The sequence below is a fragment of the Rhamphochromis sp. 'chilingali' genome (assembly GCF_963969265.1).
Source record: "Rhamphochromis sp. 'chilingali' genome assembly, chromosome: 4".
Classification (NCBI taxonomy): Eukaryota; Metazoa; Chordata; class Actinopteri; order Cichliformes; family Cichlidae; genus Rhamphochromis; species Rhamphochromis sp. 'chilingali'.
This window is the reverse complement of record NC_137948.1, coordinates 9772266-9788210: the sequence shown is the minus strand read 5'-3', so window position 1 is coordinate 9788210 and position 15945 is coordinate 9772266. Positions and strand designations below refer to the sequence as shown.

The following is a 15945-nucleotide window of genomic DNA, read 5'->3' as shown; positions in this document are numbered from 1 at the left end:
TTTTATATATTTTTTTCAATTCCAAAATAAAAGCATTTATTTAACAGATTATAAGGAGTTAAATACTGAACTTAGAGGGTGGAAACAAAGTATTGATCCTTTTGTGCAAGTATTGATCTAATACTGATACAAGTGTTAGTATGGATACTAAGATATTTGGATTGATCCGCCCATTTCTACCCCACAGACTGTTTTTGCAATTTCAAGGAAACTGATCTGGGTTCACTCCAAATGTGTTCTTCTTTTGCCGACCTTGCACTTCTCCAAATTTCATGAAATTTAGCCTGGTGTAATTTTGCAGATAATCACACAAACGGACAGACATGCAAATAGACATACAGACCCCAAAACAAATCAATGAATTGATCAGCAGCTTGTAAAATTTCTAAGTTTTTTTTTAAATTGGGAATATAGCGCGTCATTGGAAAAACTACATGTCCCACGATGCCTCACTCTCAAGCTGACCAAAGGGAACGACCAGCCGTTCAGCTGAGCCTCAAGTTTGCTGAGGGAAACTTCAGCGCCGACCACGACCTTGAACAGATACACATGAAATAAACACGTAAGTTTAACTTTTTTCTTTTTCTTCACCATCTCGCTGACATTTCGCACACACTTTTGTCGCTCACATGTCGCCTCGGTGTTTGTTTCTGCACTGTCCAAAGGTGGCGAAAGGATATTTCCGTAACGCTGCGGGAGGGTGGGCGACTCCTCTGTGGGTGGATGTGTTGATGCTGCGGTGTTCATGGTGTCATGTTTTTAATCTTTTAATAATCTGAATAACTTAAAATATGAGTTTAGTGACACTTTGGTCAAACCTAAATAAAACTGAGAGTAATAAATAAATAAACTACTGACATGCTTGACTTCTCTGGGGTTCTGATATTTATGTTATCCATAATAATGACTATAGGTGACAGGATTACTGGTCAACTGTTAGCCCATTAAGACATTAGGATAATTAGTAGTTTTCTTACTATATAAAATGGGGGTTTTGCTCCTTTCAGTACAATAGCCATTTTTTCCCTTATCACTTCCTGTGATATAGCACCTGTGGGCTCAGCAGTCCTTCAGTCTCCCCTTCTTACAGGATGTAGTCTTGAAGTTAACAATGGCTCCTGTAGGCTTGCACATGATAACATTACTACAGAGTCAGGCAGCAGTGACTCACAGAAGGTGCACCCTGTGTACATACACAAACCGGTGGGATATGAATGACACCTTTGTGTACAAAATGCCCTGCATTCACTGTGTGCTGCCCGAGATGTAAAGCAGTGACAACACAAAGGCAGAATAGTAAACACTGTTAAATCTAAGCTTGTTGTAGCTCAGGAATATGTAACACAACCAAGGGGAAAGAATAATTAACCCGTGTTTTACTGTTCACCTATTATTGAAAAACTTTAACAAAGATATATATTTGAAATGCTAAAATTACTGTTTGGGAGCTATTTCACATGTTTCTTGTTTATTAATTGGAATGAATTGATTACGTTATGCATTTTTACAAAGATTAGGCTCTTTCTTAAGTTGTTTTTTCTCGTGGTTGTTCAGATAAATTGGACTTGGTTTTATAATAGTCTAGTGGAGCTGTGGACACCTCAGGCTATATAAGTAATCACGCAGGTATACAAACACCAGCTTGACCTCCTCAAGGTACAAGGTAATATATTTAGCGTTTACCAGAGGTAGGAAAAATGATGCTTTGTTCTTTCCTTACTTAAAATAAATAAGCCAGTAAACTTCACAGATTTTGTCTGGTAAGTTGAATCTGTTTGCCTGTGTGTATTTGATTGAGTTTCACTTTAGGGTGGCATTATCAATAATACAGTTTTTAAACTAAGGCTGCTCAAATATGGCAACATTTCTCAAAATTTCGCAGTTATAACAATGATTTTTATTTTTAGGACTAAAATTCCTTTCGTTAAAAAAATTAATGGATTTACAGAACTGTTTGTTGTAAATTCAGAATATAATCTAAATGAACAATAACTTAAAAAGTTTTTAAAAGTTAGGCGACGGTGGTGGGGGAACAGAGGTGTCTTGTGGGGATTTAGGCTCAGACTAGTTGGAGTTCCTGAACAGAAATGAGAGACCTTCCAAAAGCTGCAGACAACCACTAACAATCAATCCACAAACCTTTTTGGGTTCCACTGGAGTTTCACAGTGAATCCAAAATAGTTTTATCCTCATTATCCTGTTGTCGTAATTGCTAAAATCCAAAGTTGTAACTAAAAAGTTTGTCTGAGTAAGCGTGCAGCATTGGGTTTATAACATTTAAGGACTTTTGTTTCTCTTTATAAAATGAAAATGGATAATACTGATCAATAACTGATCAATAATCAAGTAGTCCATCTCATACTGATATGACAGTAGAAAAACTGCTGTTTTTGGGTCACTCATTTCACTTTTAATCAATACTTATAAGTTATGGGCGATCGTGGCTCAAGAGTTGGGTGTTCGTCTTGTAATCGGAAGGTTGCCGGTTCGAGCCCCGGCTCGGACAGTCTCGGTCGTTGTGTCCTTGGGCAAGACACTTCACCTACCGCGATATGGCAGCCTCGCCTCTGTCAGTCTACCCCAGGGCAGCTGTGGCTACAACTGTAGCTTTCCTTCACCAGTCTGTGAATGTGAGAGTGAATGAATAGTGGTATTGTAAAGCGCTTTGAGGGGTCCTGAAAAGCGCTATATAAAATGCAATCCATTATTATTTATTATTAAGTTTGACTTTATTCATGCTTCTAGTCCCAAATTTGTGAGACTAGGGTGTTTTTTTCCTTTTATTTCTTTTGAGATATTTTTTTTCTTAGAAACTTCTACATGGTGTTAGATTTCAATTTTTATTATCTTAAATGCTACCTAAAGTTCTCATTTTACAGTGTTTTCTTTCCTTCAGTCAGTAAACAAGAATGTTTAATGTAGACGTTGCTCCTTTAAAAATGTATTCAGCACAGCGAAGGAATTTCTTCCTCCATGCTTTTTGAAGGACATTTTATGTGATCTCATTGAATATTTATTCATTTTCTATGATATCATGACTGTGGCAGTCTTGCTGCTATTTTAGACTAAGTGGAGAAAAAAATGACCAAAACCGGTTAGAAGTGTTTTTTGGAGGCATGGACTTTAATAAAAAGCGTTCTTTTTCTGATGTTCTGTCTGAACTGATACACTGTGTTTTGTTCACATGATTAAGTTAAGCCTCATTTAAAAAACAAGTGGAGGCCTGTGTTATCCGGTGAGCTGCACGTTACATTAGGTTCTGTACACACACCACTGCTGATGAGCTATATGTAAACATTTGCTACAATTAACCTTTTACTAGTAATTATTTTCAAACTGTAAGATTAAATCTATGTCCATAGATTAATTATAAGATAGTGAATAATCAATGACTGATCACTAGCTATAAATCCGTTACCTGCTGTGTTAGGAAACTTGTCATTGTTTCTCCAGCTATACGATTAAATCTAATTGGGATAATACAGTTAAGGCTAAAGCCTGGATCTCTGTGGTATTTGAATGATGCAAATCATTGTGTACATGAGGAAAAGGGAAGTTCTGTCACGCCTTATCACGATAACCGAAACATGTGGTAACTGACAGACTTGTGTCCTTTCCTTCTTGTAAGTTGCCTTTATCTGCCCTTTGTGGCTCAGGCGCACAGCATAGTAAACCAGCACCGCTTTTGCCTGGACGTCCCTCCTCCTCCTCCCTCTCATTGCTCCTGCAGCCCCACCTCCACCCTGCCTCACTGTTGCTTTCTTTCTTACTGACAGGACAGAAGCCGGCCGGTAAACCAGCAGTAGCATGAGAAAGCAAGTCATTTGATCAGGAAACAATAAAGGAACCTTTACCCACTGCACACAAAAAATCAAATGCTAAGAAAACTGCTACAGCAGCACCCCGGTGAGTATTTTTCATGGTTTTATATTGAGTACTCATGAGCTTGTCTGCTGTTATTAGCATTCTAGCAAGCTGTCCTGTTGTATTTAGTGGGCTGATTAATGTAAGCAGCAAAGACATGATCTGTTTATTTTCATCCACTCCTGGTACTTGTCAGCATGATTGAAGTCAATGAAAGGATGTTTTGTTTGTATAATAATGTTGCTTTGTGCTTGAAGCAGGACACGATTAACTGCCACAAGCTATTCAAGTCTCTTGATTATTTTATCTTTGCCAATCAGTCACAGCAGTTCTTAAAACTTCGCTTTAGGCTTGTGTCTTTGTTCTTCTGAAACAGCCCTAAAAATTAGATGTCACACAGTAGTTTCAAGTCCTGTCAGATGTGATGAATGTAAGTGAGACTTCCATTATTTAAAAAATAAATTTGTGTGATGGGTATTAAGGTGTAACATCCATTCAGTGTTTATGACTGAAAAAGTTGGCCTCTATCATTACCCATGATTGCATATTGCAATAGTCTCTTGCTTGTTTAAATGATCAGAGAAGGGATTATAGATTAAGAATAAAACATGCTATCAAATGCACCACATTTTTTCTGAAAATAGCCCAAAAAGTTGTGCAGAGACCTGTTGGCTGCTTGGTTTCTAATACAATGGGTTCTGATACAATGTTTGCAATGCAGCTCACCGAATGTATCGCACATTGGATTGGTTCTCAGTTACAAAGGTCCTTCTTCAATGTATGACTAATCAACTTGCATCATGACATCTTTCAAAAAATTAGGATTGTTGTAATCCTGCTTTACTGCCTGACTTAGGACTTTGGATAGTCCTGATGAGACTTTACAGTCTGTATTAATTATTCTGGCCTTGCTTTTTGCTCTTCCAGTAGCGTTTCTGTCTTGAATCGCTTACTTTCCTACTTACTTTTTTTATGCAGAATAGTTGTAATTCCTGATCTTAAGTATCGTTGTGGGGACTAACTTGAAGAGCAAAACATTTTTCAGCATCTCCAAACAGCAGATCCTTGTAGTTTTAATGGACCACATATTGAGTGAACAGAGCAGATTTCCCTTCAGGAGTGAATGTTTGGTATTTAGGTTTTTGCGACCACTTTCTTTCACATTGACTGTCTAGATATAACTCTCCCAGTTGTCAAGGTGACATTCACAGTAAAATCCCCTATTGTTCCCTGTGTGCCTCTTCTGATGGGATTTCTATTTCATCACCATGTTTATTTATAACAAACCGTCTAGCTCTTAGCTGATGTGGAAATGTAACCTTAAAACCAGCATGATTTTTTTTTTTTTTTTTACATAAAGTTTTTATATATTCAGTTGTTATTATTTAAAGATATTAAGTTGCTGTCCCTCTTTCCTTCACTTTTTGTCATTGGGACTGCTTCTTGAATTCTGCGATTTTTCAGTTGGCAATGCAGACCAAGAAACTTTTTAGGCCGATGCTGGTATTTTCTATAAAGTCGGTTAATTGTTCAATTTGTGGAAAAGTACACATGGAATCTTACAAAGGCTTTGATCGCAATAAAAAGCAGAAAAGGAAATGAAAAAGCAGGCCGGAGTCACTGCAATTTTTAGAAGTTTTAGGTCAGTAAGATCATTTCATCCAATTCATTATGATTAAGTAATAACCATTAAAAAAATTATCTTAGATTCTTTAGCCGCCCATTTTAAGCATTTCAAGCACTGAAGTGTTCAGACACAGAGAAATGCAAACACTGGCACGGGTTTACAAAAACCCCACCACAAACAAACAAACAAGTTATGACATGCAACATCAAACCAACATACAATCCTGACATACAGTCGATGAAAAAGAGAGGACCTCATAGAGTCCTGTGAAAAATAAGTCCACCCCATGATTCAGTTGCTTGTAGAGCCATCTTTAACAGCAATAACTTGATGGAACAATACATTTTCTTTTGTCTCTCACAGTGTTGAAGAGGATTTTTGACACACTTTTCTTTACAACATTGATTCGGTTCATTGAGGTTTTTGGGCATTTCCTTGTGCTCTCTTAGGGTGCCGCCACAGAATTTCAGTTGGGTTGAGGTCGGGACATTTGCAACACCTTGATTTCTTTTTCCTTTTTAATAATTTTGTTGTAGAATTGCTGCTAAGTTTTGGCTCAGTTTCCTGTTGCAAGGCCCAGTTTCAGTCAAGCTGCAGGTGTTGGACAAATGGTATCGTATTTGACTCCAGTATACTTTGGTATACAGAGGAGTTCATGTACATGCTTCACAGCTGGTATGAGGTGCTTGTGCTAATATGCTGTTTTTTTTCGACAAATGTGGCGCTGTTCATTTTAGCCAAACATTTCCTTTTGTCTCATTGTCCAAAGGACCTTGTTCCAGAACTGTTGTAGTTTGTTCAGATGCAACTTTGCAAATGGTAACTGTTCCCCTATGCTCATTTAATAGAGAAGAATCGTTCCTCTGGTAATCATTACGACTTGTTGAGTCGCTTGTTGAGTTTTTCTAATTGTACTGTCATGAACTTTAACATTTGATAACTGAGTCCTATAGAATCAGAGATAGAGCTATAGATTTTTCAATTTCAGTTTATTTGAGCATTGTGCAGTCTGACCTTGGAGAGAATTTGCTGGGACATCCACTCCTTGTGGACGTCTTCCTTATGGAGATGTTAGCAAACACCTGAATGATATAGGCAAGTAACTTGCAAAAACTTCCTTTTTTATAAAGGGGGTCACACTTGCTGATGATCAATTAAAGAAGTGCATCTGATTTACCCTCAAAATTCCTATAGAAGCCGTGAGGGTGTATAGGTGCAGTTTTTCACATGACTCTGAATAGTGAGGTCTATATTTCACTTGAACCTGATACTCTGCCTACCCTACTTTCAAATCTGGTGCACTTCAATATTTGTTATGTATTTGCATCGCTACCTGTCTTTTGTCATTATGTAGGCTTTGTATTTACATTGTGCAGATTTGTAGGCGGTAATTTTATATAGATGTGTTATTAATAGTACCATAGATGTAATTTCGCACTGTATTTGTGTTGGTCAAATGATCCGATGACACAAGTCTACCTGACCGTGTTCGTGTGAACTTGAAACTCCCATTTCACAGCATTATCTGCGTCTCCTTTATGACTAATAAACGTGTCCTTTTATGGGAACATGCTAGGTATTGGTTGCTAATGGTTAACCAAACAGTTTGCCCTCCTAATTCATTGCTATGGTGAAGCTCGGTGCTTCAAAACAGCTGACATGTCCAGTAATGATTATGATTACGTGATATTTATGGAATTAGAGTTATCAGACTGACACATTAATTTCATATTAGGAAAAAATAGTTTGTGTGTGATTATGTGAGAAATATTGTCATTGTCATTATTTGTTTTCACTGTTAAAATATAAAAATTCTTCATTACCTTTTAAACTTTGCAGCTCAGACTATAGTAGCTCTGGTGTTTTATTGTCAGGGACTTTTCACTTTTTGTCTTCTGTTTATATGCAGTCTTATATTTTACCTGCCATGTCACAAGCAAAATATTAAATTAAACCATGACTTTCAGTTTAGGTGAGCATCACAGATACTGTAACCTTAGCAGCAGATTACTGCATATGCTGGTAACACGGATGTGCACGCACTTCTCGTCAAAGAATATATTGCCGTTGGATTGGACTATAAAAGTCTTGTGATATGTGTGCATGCATATGTGTGTGTGTGTGTGTGTGTGACTGAACGGGTTGTAAGTATTGTTTGTTGTCTTAATGGTGCCCTTAGCGCATGGACTGATGCACGTCCACTTATCTGTGCTGTAGACGAACTGTTAGGTCATCTTATCCTCCCAGCGGATAAAGTTCAAATATTTCATCAAACCTGACGTTTGAATCTTGACTTTTTAACAGATCATTGATGTCAGAATGATTCATGAAAATCGATGAAGCTTTTAAATAACGTACAACTTAAAAACGTGATTAGAGTTGTGATGCTAGCTTTATAATATCACAAGGTCACAGTATAGGAAGTAAAACATAAAAAACATTTTTTATAATACACTGCCTCTTGACTCATCCTCTTATGACACATGTTTTCATTATTTTTATTTAAAGCTTCTAGAATCTCCCAGTTTCTCTTAAATAGCTTTTATTAACTCTGTTGTCCTTGGACACCAGATTGCCCTGAAAGCTTTGCAAGCAAACAGCTACTTGTGTATCTTGTTTGAGTGACAACACTGTTTTTGTTTTCCTCCTTTGCTCTAAACCATATTTGTTCCATGTTTATCTGTTCTTACAAAGTGCAGTGAACGGAGAAAACCTGTATTAAATAGCATCTTTTCCCTTTTAAAATGGCAACAATCCTTCGAAAAAAAAAAAACTCTGAAAGGTTATTTGTGTCCTTGTGAGATCCAAAGCTAACTCCATTATTTGAGAACCAGTTTTGTCCTTTAATATTTACTTATTAAATTTTGCTCAGTGAGGTTTCTAACTTCATGAAATGGTACATAAAATAATACTCATGATAAGAAGCCAAATTTGCCAAATCCAGAGATCTCAAAGTTTACCCAGAGGCAGCTGTTGGTAACACTTTGTACGGCTCTTGAGCTGTAATATAGCAGCATAGATCAAAAAAGAAGGAGCATCTCTCTTCAATATGAATATCTGTGTAAGTAATAGGGGAGACTGCTGGTTAAAACAGCTCTAAACCAGCAAACATATACCAAGGTAGCTCTGAGCAAACACGTAAAAAACACTAACAGTGTTTGGTGTGTGTGTATTTTTTCAGTGTGGCCTCCCTAAAGTGCTTTGAGGACACCTGATCTAAATGCTAACGAAAGGTGCTTCATTTTATTTTACTGGACCATTCTTTGTGAAAGGAAAGGATGTTTAAGTGCAGTCAGACTGATCCCTGCTGTTGTGTGTCCCTGTATGAACTGTACTTTACATCTTTCCCTGGTCACACGCGAACTTGCCAAAGTATTTGCACACTTCTGTTTGTTTCTTTGGCAAAGATAAAATCCTCTTACAAACAAAGTGACGTGTAGCTTTATTCCCTAATCAGCTCAAATCTTTGATTACTGAGAAAACAATTTCCCCACAGAATGCCTCACATTGTTTTATTTATAGAGTTCAGTCAAATTAGGAAGAGTTATTTTATTTTGCACAAAACAATACAAAATATTAAAATGTACAAGAATGTATATTTATAACTATTATTCTTAAAATATTATTCCGAATTTATATATATATATATGTTAAAGAAGATAAGTTCTTAAGTCACATTTCGCACAATTTTACTAAAAATGTCTTGCTCTGAATTGGTGAGTAAGGTGATTGGATATTAAAGTTATATATATATATATATATATATATATATATATATATATATATATATATATATATATATATATATATATATATATATATTTTATTTTTTTTTTTTTTTCTATGTTTTATCGAACATGAAACATTGTCATGCTCTTTAGGTAAGATCCTGGCTTACTGGGATATGTTTGCTATTGATTTGTTAAATGCTTACAAAATCCTTTCACTTTGCTTTCACACCCTCCCTGTTTTTCTCTTTTACTATATAAAAATAAAAGTGTAGAAAAACCCCTCATTATCATTAAAACTGCCTGTTTCCTTTGAAACTGGTTGATTACAGTTTTTTTTGGGTCAAGGCTATTCACAGTTCCTTTGCTACATAGCTTTTACTTTGAAAGTTTGACAGTTTGGAAGAAATGTCAAATGAAAAAAATGCTTTATCTGAAACATTAAAACCAGCAAAAAAGGAAGACTGCTACTTTGTGTTAAATGGTGCAAATAACTTGCACTTTTGTTTTTACTGAGTTTTAGGCCAGTTCTGTTAGGAGCAGTGCAGAAGGGATCAAGAGAAAAGAGGTTTTCAGCTAGTGTGCAGAGTCTACCTTATTGAATCTGCTGGTGAAAGAAAGTGTTGACACTCATTGTCTTTTTTTACCCTTTCTCCTAAGTCCCTCTGTGTCAAATGCACCCTTCCTTCAAAAGCCTCGAGTCCAGGCGTCCTCTCTCCCTCCCCCTCCTAGCTCTATCTTTCTCTCTGTGTGCCTCAGCTCACGTACACACCCTCCTGGAAGGGCATTGTTTGCACAGAGTACCAATGTAGAGCTTTTCAAACACCCTTTACCTCTGCTGAGTTCATCTCAGTCTAGGCTCCAAGGTCAAAAGCGTGATTATCTGCTTGTATCACACTATTTCAGTTCAAGCCAATAGCACAAAACACCATAATTATCATTGTTTTGTGAGATTATATTCTGCCCCTATCCTAGTTGTGGGTACATTTTCAAAAATCTCTGATGGCATTTTAAGTCTGTTTTGTGTAGTTTTTTTCTCTTGTTTTAGACGCTGGTGCAATAATCTCTGCAGTTTCATTATGTTCTGCTCGAATCGTGTCCTAGCTGATTAATCAGCTGACTGGCATTATGCGTAGCACACTAAAAGGACAGAAATACAAAGGAAAGAGAGATAACTAATAACCGTGCCTCCAGTGTCACCCCTCAGTGTGACAGGGGTTTTGTTTGCCTTCAGGGGTAACTAACCAGTGGTGTAACTGCTAAATTGTAACTGACATCGCATTAACATGAGAAGCTTGGCTGTCACTGTTCTTCTCTTTTAGCTTTTTGTGTGTATAGAATAATTCATTTAGTTCATACCTATTCTATCCATGGTCAGTTTTATTTTATTGCTTTAAGAAGAAGTCTTAGTTAGAACCTGTACTTTCTCCTCAAACCTCTCATAGATTTATTGTCAGAAATTGTGGGTCAGGTCAGGTTAGGTCAATATGAAAGCTGAAGTCTGTGACTGTAGTGTGAGAGAGGACTAATTTGAGCATGTTGGCCACAAACCAAAGCACTCACCTGATTGGATGGGCTGTGCAGTGGAGAACAGACACCAATGTGGATAAAGAGAAATCTGGGGGGTGGTGATAGGGATACTCGTGGCGGGGGGTTAATTCGTGATGGTGGAACTGTAGTCTTGACTTGTGTCATGTGCATATTGCCCAAGCTGAACTAGTAGCTGTTGCTTTAATTGGCACTAAGCCTTTGCCCTCTGGCCAACATGTTTTATTGACTGCAATAACTTGGCCGAGGTATCAAATGTCCTTTTGTTGCCCCCTGGGTAAACTAGGAAGCCTTTATCTGTGACTTCAATTAGTAAGAGAGGCATTATTTCAAAAATAATGCAGCGCTAAATATAAGCTATTTGAGCTCTGTGAGAATATTTCCAATATCTATGAACACACAGTTAAAAATGTTTTTGTGGAAATTTTCCCACAGCAGCTAGAGTGACTCAGACAGGACGGATAAGGTGAGATAATGTAGTATGTGACAAGTTCTTGTTGTTTTGCATTACTTAAAATAACAAGAAGCACTCCGAGAGCACAAACCTCCACCATGGCAGCTCACTTTCTGGGGAGTATTTACTTTTAAGGGAATCATATTGTATTTTGTAAATGTTTATTGTGTTTTCTTCTTTTTAAACAATATACTTTAAGAAGTTTGGACTGCAGTAAAAACAAGTGTAGAGAAAATATGTGCCCTGTTAAAACCCATTTTAACATACTTGATATAATTCTAATTATTTTTTGTATTGATGTGGATTTTTGTTGAATTTTAAGTTTTTGATCATAAGTTTATTTTGTTTTGTCTCAAAAATACTTGATATATATTTAATCAGTTATAACAAGGTCGTTATAAAATTACGGAATAAACTATACTCAAAGTATCCAGTGCCAACATGGTAGTGTGAAAAGCTATTGTCATTTTAAATAGCTCTATAGAACATTGTTATCACTTTGACCTTCAAATTACTTTATTGATTGAAGGAGGGGTCGAAAGCCAAATGTGTCGTGATGTTTTAAATCTTTATACACCTTCTATATGCTGACAATACACAGCACACTTAAAAGAATAATAGTTATAACTTATAAGGCTTTTTGTCAATTTCCACCTAATAAATCACTGAGTTGACCTTGAAGATCTTGGTGGACGTGAGCCAATTAAATCGTTAACATGACACCACTCTACATCCCTAGAACATTTTATCAGATTTAATTAAACATTTTTCAAACTATGGTGTTTACAGACAGAATGTACGTGTGTGTGTGTGTGTGTGTGTGTGTATATATATATATATATATATATATATATATATATATATATATATATATATATATATATATATATATATATATATATATATTAGGGGTGCAACGATATTCGTATCGATATTGAACCGTTCGATACAGTGCTTTCGGTTCGGTACGCATATGTATGAACAATACAACATTTGTAATTTATTTTATCAATTTTCCTTCTGACGATGCTGTCTGTGTTGAGCGCTCAGTGAATCTGTGTTCGACTACTCCGCCTAGGCTGCACTGTCCAGCGCAGATCCACTGAGCGCTCAACACAGACAGCATAGTCAGAAGGAAGAGCGCAGGGCAAGCTAGCGAGACAGAAGTTAAGCTCTGCTTGCAACAGGCAAATTGAACTTCATTCAGATCTGGCGTTTGGAATTATTTTGGTTTTCATGTGACGTATGACCCTGAAGGTAAGCGAGTCATGGACTAAAGTAAAACAGTATGTTGGATGTGCCATGCAATGCTCAATTACATTGGTGTGAACTAGTGTGTTAGCGCAGTTAGCTCGTTAACATGTTGGCCGTCTAGCCCCATGCACCGAGCGATCGGCGGTAGATCGTTAAGGGAGATTTGCCGTGTTGTGGCGTTAAGGTCATTTCAACGAGATTAACCTGAATGCACTAGTGGGAACACAACGAATATGACTGCACATTTACGCTGACATCATCCTAGTGCAAAGACAAGTGAAAGCAGACAAAAAAAAAAAGCAAGCATGCTACTAACTTTAGCCGAGTCATTTAGACCGCTGTTAGCACATGATTCTCCTTATGCTGCTGAGAATATAGCCCAGAAGAAGCGGATAGTATAGCTTTTATTTTGGAAAGAGCCATTTCTCTGTAATAAACTCTCTTTTCCAAAGATGAGTGATTCCTCAATCAGATACAGGGCTTGCAATATCGCTAGCCCGACGTCCCGAAGCTAGCGATTTTTTCAGTCGGGCTACCAAAATCTATCTCTTCCCTGCCCGTCGGGCTATTGTAGGAAGGAAAATATATGTCAATGCTTTTGCATTCTTTCAGAAATGTAGCTGGGTAATTATGTCATTGGCATCGGTGAGCCACTGTCAATATGTGACATATTGAAGTCGCGTTTGAATTTGCGCTTGTTTTTTTGCTTTCACTTTGCAATCGTGCGAACTGTGTATAGAGAGCGACAGCACTGATCTGTGAGTGATGATAATTTGCGCACCAATTCCTCTGACATCGTCTTATTAATCGTTAGCTTACTATGCAAACATGACAAGTGAAATCTCCCGCAGCAAGCTTAAACATGTGAGAGGTTGATCACGCAGAGAATCGCTGAGCTTATGTGAGTGCGTGTGTAAAAGCATTTCAGTTCTGCTGAGCCAAATAAGACAGGTCAGGGTGAAGAAGTGACAGCCAAAGAAAAGCTTACCACAAAACGGAGAAGTTATGACAAATCAGACTATAAGGCAAAAAGAAAGTGCAGCTTCATGGTTTCATGGACAAAAGAATTTCTGTGGCTGCAATATGATGAGCTAAATAACCAGGGCTGCACATAAGTGGTCCGCAGGTGCGCATTCGCTGTCACAATAAAAAACACGCACAAGGGTTAGGGTTAAATTTAAAAACTGTACTTTTGAGTTAAAATATATATTTATAATTTTAATAAATGACAAATTAAAATTCGAACCGAACCGTGAATTTTGTGTATCGTTGCACCCCTAATATATATATGAGTTCATCTCAGTCTAGGCTCCAAGGTCAAAAGCGTGATTATCTGCTTGTATCACACTATTTCAGTTCAAGCCAATAGCACAAAACACCATAATTATCATTGTTTTGTGAGATTATATTCTGCCCCTATCCTAGTTGTGGGTACATTTTCAAAAATCTCTGATGGCATTTTAAGTCTGTTTTGTGTAGTTTTTTTCTCTTGTTTTAGACGCTGGTGCAATAATCTCTGCAGTTTCATTATGTTCTGCTCGAATCGTGTCCTAGCTGATTAATCAGCTGACTGGCATTATGCGTAGCACACTAAAAGGACAGAAATACAAAGGAATGAGAGATAACTAATAACCGTGCCTCCAGTGTCACCCCTCAGTGTGACAGGGGTTTTGTTTGCCTTCAGGGGTAACTAACCAGTGGTGTAACTGCTAAATTGTAACTGACATCGCATTAACATGAGAAGCTTGGCTGTCACTGTTCTTCTCTTTTAGCTTTTTGTGTGTATAGAATAATTCATTTAGTTCATACCTATTCTATCCATGGTCAGTTTTATTTTATTGCTTTAAGAAGAAGTCTTAGTTAGAACCTGTACTTTCTCCTCAAACCTCTCATAGATTTATTGTCAGAAATTGTGGGTCAGGTCAGGTTAGGTCAATATGAAAGCTGAAGTCTGTGACTGTAGTGTGAGAGAGGACTAATTTGAGCATGTTGGCCACAAACCAAAGCACTCACCTGATTGGATGGGCTGTGCAGTGGAGAACAGACACCAATGTGGATAAAGAGAAATCTGGGGGGTGGTGATAGGGATACTCGTGGCGGGGGGTTAATTCGTGATGGTGGAACTGTAGTCTTGACTTGTGTCATGTGCATATTGCCCAAGCTGAACTAGTAGCTGTTGCTTTAATTGGCACTAAGCCTTTGCCCTCTGGCCAACATGTTTTATTGACTGCAATAACTTGGCCGAGGTATCAAATGTCCTTTTGTTGCCCCCTGGGTAAACTAGGAAGCCTTTATCTGTGACTTCAATTAGTAAGAGAGGCATTATTTCAAAAATAATGCAGCGCTAAATATAAGCTATTTGAGCTCTGTGAGAATATTTCCAATATCTATGAACACACAGTTAAAAATGTTTTTGTGGAAATTTTCCCACAGCAGCTAGAGTGACTCAGACAGGACGGATAAGGTGAGATAATGTAGTATGTGACAAGTTCTTGTTGTTTTGCATTACTTAAAATAACAAGAAGCACTCCGAGAGCACAAACCTCCACCATGGCAGCTCACTTTCTGGGGAGTATTTACTTTTAAGGGAATCATATTGTATTTTGTAAATGTTTATTGTGTTTTCTTCTTTTTAAACAATATACTTTAAGAAGTTTGGACTGCAGTAAAAACAAGTGTAGAGAAAATATGTGCCCTGTTAAAACCCATTTTAACATACTTGATATAATTCTAATTATTTTTTGTATTGATGTGGATTTTTGTTGAATTTTAAGTTTTTGATCATAAGTTTATTTTGTTTTGTCTCAAAAATACTTGATATATATTTAATCAGTTATAACAAGGTCGTTATAAAATTACGGAATAAACTATACTCAAAGTATCCAGTGCCAACATGGTAGTGTGAAAAGCTATTGTCATTTTAAATAGCTCTATAGAACATTGTTATCACTTTGACCTTCAAATTACTTTATTGATTGAAGGAGGGGTCGAAAGCCAAATGTGTCGTGATGTTTTAAATCTTTATACACCTTCTATATGCTGACAATACACAGCACACTTAAAAGAATAATAGTTATAACTTATAAGGCTTTTTGTCAATTTCCACCTAATAAATCACTGAGTTGACCTTGAAGATCTTGGTGGACGTGAGCCAATTAAATCGTTAACATGACACCACTCTACATCCCTAGAACATTTTATCAGATTTAATTAAACATTTTTCAAACTATGGTGTTTACAGACAGAATGTACGTGTGTGTGTGTGTGTGTGTGTGTGTGTGTGTGTATATATATATATATATATATATATATATATATATATATATATATATATATATATATATATATATATATATATATATATATATATATATGTATACACATACATACACATATATATAAGCAGCTGGATAGCGTAGTGGATAGACTACACGCCTTTGGAACAGAGGATCGCAAGTTCGATTCCTGCC

General features: G+C 36.9%; 1 long non-coding RNA gene across 1 annotated transcript in view; it reads left to right on the top strand.

Annotated features, from left to right (window-relative positions):
* Positions 1–456: 456 nt before the first annotated feature.
* LOC308396232 overlaps positions 457–15945 on the top strand; it is a 20112-nt gene continuing 4623 nt past the window's right edge. The window contains exons 1-2 of the long non-coding RNA XR_013971536.1: positions 457–562; positions 3777–3906. This is a non-coding gene — a long non-coding RNA (uncharacterized lncRNA). The remainder of the gene's footprint in view (positions 563–3776; positions 3907–15945) is intronic.